The sequence below is a fragment of the Gekko japonicus genome, unplaced genomic scaffold, assembly GCF_001447785.1.
Source record: "Gekko japonicus isolate JY-2015 unplaced genomic scaffold, Gekko_japonicus_V1.1 scaffold1158, whole genome shotgun sequence".
Classification (NCBI taxonomy): domain Eukaryota; kingdom Metazoa; phylum Chordata; class Lepidosauria; order Squamata; family Gekkonidae; genus Gekko; species Gekko japonicus.
In genome coordinates this window covers 336,074-343,525 of record NW_015164706.1, presented here as the reverse complement: position 1 = coordinate 343,525, position 7,452 = coordinate 336,074, and the positions used below count along the sequence as shown (strand labels likewise).

At 48.3% G+C, this 7,452-nt stretch overlaps 1 protein-coding gene across 1 annotated transcript in view; it reads left to right on the top strand.

Annotated features, from left to right (window-relative positions):
• The first annotated feature begins 1,432 nt into the window (after positions 1–1,432).
• The window catches only part of BCL2L14 (BCL2 like 14), a 29,821-nt gene continuing 23,801 nt past the window's right edge, over positions 1,433–7,452 (top strand). The window contains exon 1 of the mRNA XM_015409517.1: positions 1,433–1,540. The gene's annotated coding sequence lies outside the window, so the exon portion shown is untranslated. The remainder of the gene's footprint in view (positions 1,541–7,452) is intronic.

The window sequence follows — 7,452 nt, the reverse complement described above, 5'->3', positions numbered from 1 at the left end:
CATATGCTAATGAGTTATGCTAATGAGTTCCCCTAGCTCTTTTTCTACGAAACGACCCCTGCTTGTAGGAGAACTTTCCCCCCTTCCATATGCCCCATTTGATTTAAGTGGCCTTATTTTGAAGTCTGGGCCCTTTCTGCCTGGAACAGACTGGCAAGAAAGTAAATTCCATTGAGGGTGGGGAGTAGGGCTGCCAAGTCCCCCCGGGGGGCGGGGAAAACCCCGCCCCAACATGTGCATCACCAGGAAGTGACGTTAGGATGCCGAGTACGCTGGGGGCGGGGCCACGACCATCGGGGGGAAACTCTATGGTTTTCCCTCCGAGGGTCGTGGCCCCGCCCCCAGCGTGCTCGGCATCCTAACGTCACTTCTGGGTGATGTGCGTGGAGCACCACAGTGGCGCACCACAGTGGCTGTCATCAAACACAAGTCAACATTTCTAGCGTCCCTGTTGAGTAACTCTGCTAACATTCCTGAAGCTAGATTCAGGTGGGTAGCCATGTTGGTCTGAAGCAGCAGAACAAAGTTTGAGTCCAATGGTTCCTTTAAGACCAACAAAATTTTATTCTGGGTGTCGGATTTCATGTGCACGCACACTTCTTCAGGTACATCGAAACAGGAAGGGCTAATTAGAGTCAAGATGCATAAGTAACTGAGCAATACATATAGGTAAGACTGGATTAAGGCAGTCGGTAAGACCTGTGAATAGTTGCAAATTAGCATACAGCATAATAGAGTTACAAATAGACAGGAGACATGAATGACATTAGTATGTGTAACTAGTATGTGAAACTCTGATCATGCAAACAGGGATCTGTTGGCTGTTGTGGCTTCTTTAACCACTAGATGTCAGCAGTCCTCTTACAAAAAAGAAATACTGAGTTGTGGCTGTATGCAGGGCTGTGCCTATGCGCCCCCCCCCCCCCCCCCCAATTCAATTGCAAACCCCCGGAATGTATAGGTCTTTTGCGCCGTCTTGAGAATATAATGGGTTTGATTTCCCATCTAGCACAGAATTTACTGCAAACTGGAGCTTTTGGCCTCTGTTGGGAACAAGATGTGGACTTGAGAGGCTTTTGGCCATGTAGATGTGAACATGACACATGGAAAAGTTTTTAAAATGCAAAAACCTCCTTGGCAGAGGGATAAATCAAAGGTGGAGTCTGATATCTGGCGAGGGCAGACGAACTGTGAGTAAGAAGCACATGGCGCATGCTTCTCTCTCGCACTCCGCAGCTCCGCAGCTGTTTTGGCTCGAAGAGTGAACATGTTCAGGCAGCTGGCTCCACCCTTTAACCCCCAGCCGACATGAACTTCCAAGGAGGAAGTGAACGGGTCCCGTCTGAAGACGGCTTCTCTTCCTTCACTTTGGATCTCTTATGCTCGCGTTTGGATCTAAAGGTGTGCTAGAGGGGGAACGTTGAAATCCAAGAAGGAAAGTGAAATAACAGCGTTTGTGTGGCTTGTTTAGAAAACCAGTTGAGGAGATCAGAGTCATCGTGGGATTGCTGTTCGGGCCAGGTCAGGTCAGGAGAAGAAGGTAACCGTCCCTAAAAGTTTGGGCTTCATTTCTTTCAGCCTGGGGGCCCTGGATTGGGGTGTTAATTATGATCGCACCAGAGTTACCCAGAACCAAGGCTCCCTCTAAGCTGTGGAGTCTTCTGAGCAAAAGTTCTACTTTGTGAGCTCCTGGCATTAAAGTTGTGAGCGAGCGATTTGGCCGCTGCATAAATTAGTTTGCTCTGGAGCCCTCCTTCCTGAGCTGAGACAAAAATGTGTGAGCCGGAGGCTAAAAGACTGTGAGCTAGCTCACACTAACACAGCTTAGAGGGAACACTGCCCGGAAACTTCTCTTTTTCTACCTAGAAGTGCTGTTAGTTTACGCAATCCGTAGAAAGTTGTTTTTAGCCATGCAAGAGAAGGTTATCTTTTTTAGCCTGTCCTGCCTTTCGATTTGAAGTGCAGGTAGTAGCAGATTATTTTTTGTTGGGGGCCCCCCGGCAAACTAGCACAGTGAAGGGGGTCCTCTCCTCTGGCAGGTTTCCCCTGGTTTCTAGCTGACCAGAAGTCCTTGAGTGTGAGACTTTGCTGAAAGGACCACACAGCGGATCCAAAGTAAGACTCTCTTATGTGCACAGGGTATAACTGAGCTTGGTTGTTTATTCTGTTCATTTATTGAAATATTTGTACCTTTTAGGGTTGCTTGCTCTAAGTAGGGCTTACTTGGGCGACTTGGGGGTGGGGTTTAGGGAGGGGGAGGTACCTTGGTAGGGTATAAGGCCAAGCAGCCCACCTTCCGAAGCGGCCATTTTCTCCAGAAGAAGGGGAGAAAATGTTTTAAATTAATAAATAATAATTTATGTCGCCTGAAGAGCAATGGCAGCGCTACCTCTTGGCTCAAGATAGCTGACGGCAGGAAATGTACCTCGCTTTTCCTTCCTCTAGTCTGAGGAACCTCCTAGGTGTGTACAATTTCTCTCTCCCTCATAAAAACTATGCCACCACTGTATCTGTGGGGAGTGTGCTGGGGAGGGCCTTTTAAAACATGTGATTGTATTGGCGCCCTTCTTACAGTTTTAATCTCTCTGGGTCAAAAGGCAAGAATTAATAAGGGCAGGAGCAGCTGCATTAATAACGACAAGAGCCAGCTATGGCGTAGTGGTTAAGAGCGGCAGACTCTAATCTGGAGACCGAGGTTTGGTTCCCCACTTCTCCACATGCGGCCAGCTGGGTGGCCTTGGGTTAGTCACAAGTTCTCTCAGAGCAGTCCTCGAATGAGCTCTCTCAGCCCCACCTACCTCACTGGGTATCTGTTGTGGGGGGAGGAAGGGAAGGCGATTGTAAACCACTCTGAGACTCCTTCGGGTAGTGAAAGGCGGGGTATAAAAAGCAACTCGCTTCTCCTTCTCCTCTCTTCTATTCCCCCGATCCAGTGCTCATGTCAGAGTCCAAGGGCACTGGGGTTGATAAGAAGAATGGTTTTACCCGTTCTCCCAGCGCAGGCCTGGATTGAATCGTGGCCCTGTGCAACGCCTCTTGCCCTTCAAGCAGACAAACGCATCGTCTTTCGGTTTCATGTCTCCCTTGGCCCTTGAGGAGGGGCAGTCTAGCACGCGGAAGGGTTGCTGGGCCAGGGGCAGGCCAGGATGTTAAAGCAGCCCGTTGCAAGCCGAGCCACACGGCCCCTGCGGTGTCAGCCGCTCCACAAGGCCATCCCAGCTGCGGTGCCCCTCTGAGCCGAGCACTCCCTCTGCATGGGATCCTAGGCGGCCCTTGAGGTGGGGTTGCCAACTCTGGGTTGGCAAATTCCTGGAGATTTGGGGAGGGGGGCCTGGGGAGAGTGGGGAACTCAGCACGGCACGATGCTAGATAGTCCACCCTTTGAACCTGCCATATATTTTTTGCCCCCCGTAGGGGATTTTTTATTGCATTTTCTATAAACTACAATGAAACAAGGGAAGGTGTCTGCAAACTATGGGTGAAAGTAAAGAAACCTACTAAAAACCCAAGAGATGGAGGTTATACAATGCTTAAACAAATTAGCTTTGTCTTTTTTTTTAACAGACAAAATTTGTAAACGTTGAAAGTGATCTTCAAATCTTTCGCTTGTGGTGTCCAATCCAGTAAATCCAACTATACAAAGAGCAATACAAAAGATCAATTATTACACTGCTTTAGCAAACAACGGAAAACATCAGCATCTCATATTAACAATCTCATTCCCCCCAAAAAAAGCCTTATTTTGGGGGGGGGAAATCACCCCATATTAAAGTCAAGTCCTCTTCAGTAAGTGTGATTTCTATCTTGTTTTCTCTTCCTTCGTTACAATCTTCCTCTACTTAGTCTTCTACTCCCATTGTCCAATGTTATTGCAGCATTGATGATAATCCAATTTTTAAGATTAGGTTCGTTTTTCTATTGTTGTTGTCCCTTTAAACATTAACATTTGTGGTCATCATATCCTCTGGAGAATCTAAGTCTCACTGGGCAGATCTGAACCTGCCATTTTCTGCAGGGGAACGGATCTCTGTTGTCTATAATTCTGGGAGATCTCCAGGCCCCATCTGGAGGTTGGCAACCCTTCCTCAAGGGCAGTGGTCTACCTAGAACTTAAATTAAAGGGCCAGGCCTTCTGCTGCCACTCTGTGCCAACCTCAGCCAGATCTTCCGCATTCTCATTTTTGTCCCTCGTTTGTTCCTGTTGCTTGGGTCCCCACCAGCATTCCCTCTAAGCTGAGTTAGTGTGAGCTAGCTCACAATTTTTTAGCCTCCGGCTCACACATTTTTGTCTTAGCTCAGGAAGGATGGCTCCAGGGCGAACTCATTTATGCAGTAGCCAAATTGCTCACTTACAACGTTAATACCTGTAGTTCACAAAGTAGAATTTTTGCTCACAAGACTCCACAGCTTAGAGGGAGCACTTCCCACCAGTGTTCCCTCTCAGCTGAGTTAGTGTGAGCTAGCTCAGAGTTTTTTAGCCTCCGGAAGGATGGCTCCAGAGCAAGCTAATTGATGCAGCAGCCAAATGGCTGGCTCCCAACTTTAATGCCCATAGTTCACAAAGTAGAATTTTTGCTCACAACACTCCACAGCTTAGAGGGAGTATTGGTCCCCACCCACCCCCTTTTCCACATGTGTTTTGCTCCATCTGGGACTACTAGAGAAAGCAAAACACATTTGGGGGGGGGGGAAGTCACAGAATGCTACACCCCCAAGATGGTGTTTTTAGTTCTCTGTCCTATTGTGCTGCCAAAGAGATAGCCAGCAGGGGTCAGCATCCTTGATGTGCAAATAGGGGTGTTAACCTACATTTCTTTTGAAATATACAAATATACAAGTCAAGCTCTGGAGCATGACTTCCCAAATATACAAATCCCACTAGTAGGAAACACCATCAAAGATTGCCAAAACAATATATTAAACAATTATAGAGTTGGTGTTCTTTTGAAATGTTGCAGAGTAATACTGGTCTCTCCCTTTGAGAATAATGAAGTTGGAAGACAGATTATTAATTGGGTGAATAAATATTTCGGGAATTTATTTCTTATATTTTTATCCTGCCGTTCCTTGAAAGAGCCCAGGGACGTATACATGCTGGCGCTCCCTCCCCTTTTAGAAGAGAGAAGAGATGAAGAGATTGGATTTATACTCCGCTCTTCACTATCTGAGGGAGTCTCAGAGCAGCTTACAATCTCCTTTCCCTTCCCCTCCCCACAACAGAGACCCTGTGAGGTAGGTGGGGCTGAGAGAGCTCTCTTGAGAACTGCCATTGAGAAAATAGCTCTGAGAGAATTTGTGACTGGCCTCCACATGCAGCTGCTGGGTGACTTGGGGCCAGTCACAAATTCTCTCAGAGCTATTTTCTCAATGGCCAGTATTACTCTGCAACATTTCAAAAGAACACCAACTCTATAATTGTTTAATATATTGTTTTGGCAATCTTTGATGGTGTTTCCTACTAGTGGGATTTGTATATTTGGGAAGCCATGCTCCAGAGCTCTGGCTCTTTTCCGCCAGCCGTTTAACCTCCCCTGTCAGGGCCTTCACCTTCTCAGTCTTTTTCGTTGTTGCTTCCACCTGGCACTTGTACTGGTCTTTTTAATTATTTATTCTGCTGCTTTGGCTGTTATACTATTTTAATTGCTGCTGCTTTAACGTCTTAGTCACTGTTAGTGCTGGGGATTTTTAAAATCGCCACGACATTCTTCTCAGCTGTTTCACTGATGGACCGTAAGCCTCCTCAAGAGCTTCTCTGGTTGAGTGTGTGAGCTGGGTTCAAGGCCCGGAGAGCTCCTTAGAGACCCGACAGCCCAAGACCAACAAGAGTTTCAGGGTGGAAGCTTTTGAGAATCAAAACTCCCTTCATCAAAACGCTGACGCTTGAAAGCTTCTACCCTGAAACTCTTGTTGGTCTCAACGGGGCTACCAGACTTGAGTCAGACTCTTCCACCACTTAGAAACCCTTGGCCAACTTTTCCAGCCATCCCAGAAGGCAAATTAGTCCGTTGCTCTGTGATCTGCAAAACCAGCCAAGTCTCTTGGCATGGGTTATCTCACCTGAGAGAAATTAACATCTTCTCAAACCAAACAAAGGCCTGTTCAGAATGCTGTCACTCACAAGCACCAACTTACTACCCTGATAAGAGAGGAATGTTCCCTGTTGTCCTTTGACTGTTTTTATCAGCTTTAGAGTCAAAGATAAGTTCTGATTCAGTCTTAAGCACTGACAGGAAAGGAGCGTAGGGACTGCTTTAAACAGGGACCTTTGGACCCCACAAAGCAGACAGACCCAAATCTGATTACTGTACTGGAGAAGTGAATCTGGAATAAACACCATTAAAAGGTCACTGGCCCAGTCACAACCCCTCTGGGCAGAACGTGCCTCAATGGACTGTTGTGAGCCAGTTTGCTGTAGTGGTTAGGAAGGTGGACTCTAATCTGGGAGAACCCGGTTTGATTCCCCACTCCTCCACATGCAGCTGCTGGGTGACTTGGGGCCAGTCACAAATTCTCTCAGAGCTATTTTCTCAATGGCAGTTCTCAAGAGAGCTCTCTTAGCCCCACCTACCTCACAGGGTGTCTATTGTGGGGAGGGGAAGGGGAAGGAGTTTGTAAGCCGCTCTGAGGACTCCCTTGGGTAGTGAAGGGCGGGGTATAAATCCAATCTCCTCCTCCTCCTCCTCTTCCTCTTCGCTAGCTCTCAGTTTTTTAAGCCTCCAGAGCAGACTAATTTATGCAGTAGCCAAATCGCTCGCTCACAACTTTAATGCCAGTAGCTCACCAAGTAGAATTTTTGCTCACAGGATTACACAGCTTAGAGGAAGAACATAAGAACATAAGAGACGCCAATGTTGGATCAGGCCAAAGGCCCATCCAGTCCAACACTCTGTGTCACACAGTGGCCAGAACTACCAGTGCCATCAGGAGGTCCACCAGTGGGGCCAGGACATTAGAAGCCCTCCCACTGTTGACCCCCCCCAAAAGCACCAAGAAGACAGAGCATCACTTGCCCCAGAGCCCCTATCTATACCTTGTGGCTAATAGCCACTGATGGACCTCTGCTGCATATCTATATATCTAATTCTGAAGTGGCCCCCGTGCGTGCGGATACTTAAATCCGCGCACCGGGGGCACCTGGGGGGGGGAGGGAGAGGTTTGTGTGCACGTGGGGCGGTCTCCACGTGTGCACAAAAATCCTAAATCTTGGGGGGGAAATCGGGGGGATGTTTAGATTCCCCCGAAACTTACAGAGCTCTGCGAACGCCGCTGCCGCCGCTTGGGAAATGAGCGGTGTGCTGGGAGGGGGGGCAGAGGAGCGAGGGCCAAGCGGCTTGCCGCTCAGCCCTCGCTTCGGAGCCGGGGGGGAGGAGAAAAAGCCGCGAGGCTTCGGAGCCAGGGGGGAAGGGGAGAGAGCAGTGAGGTTGAGCGGCTTGCCGCTCGGCCCTCGCTTTG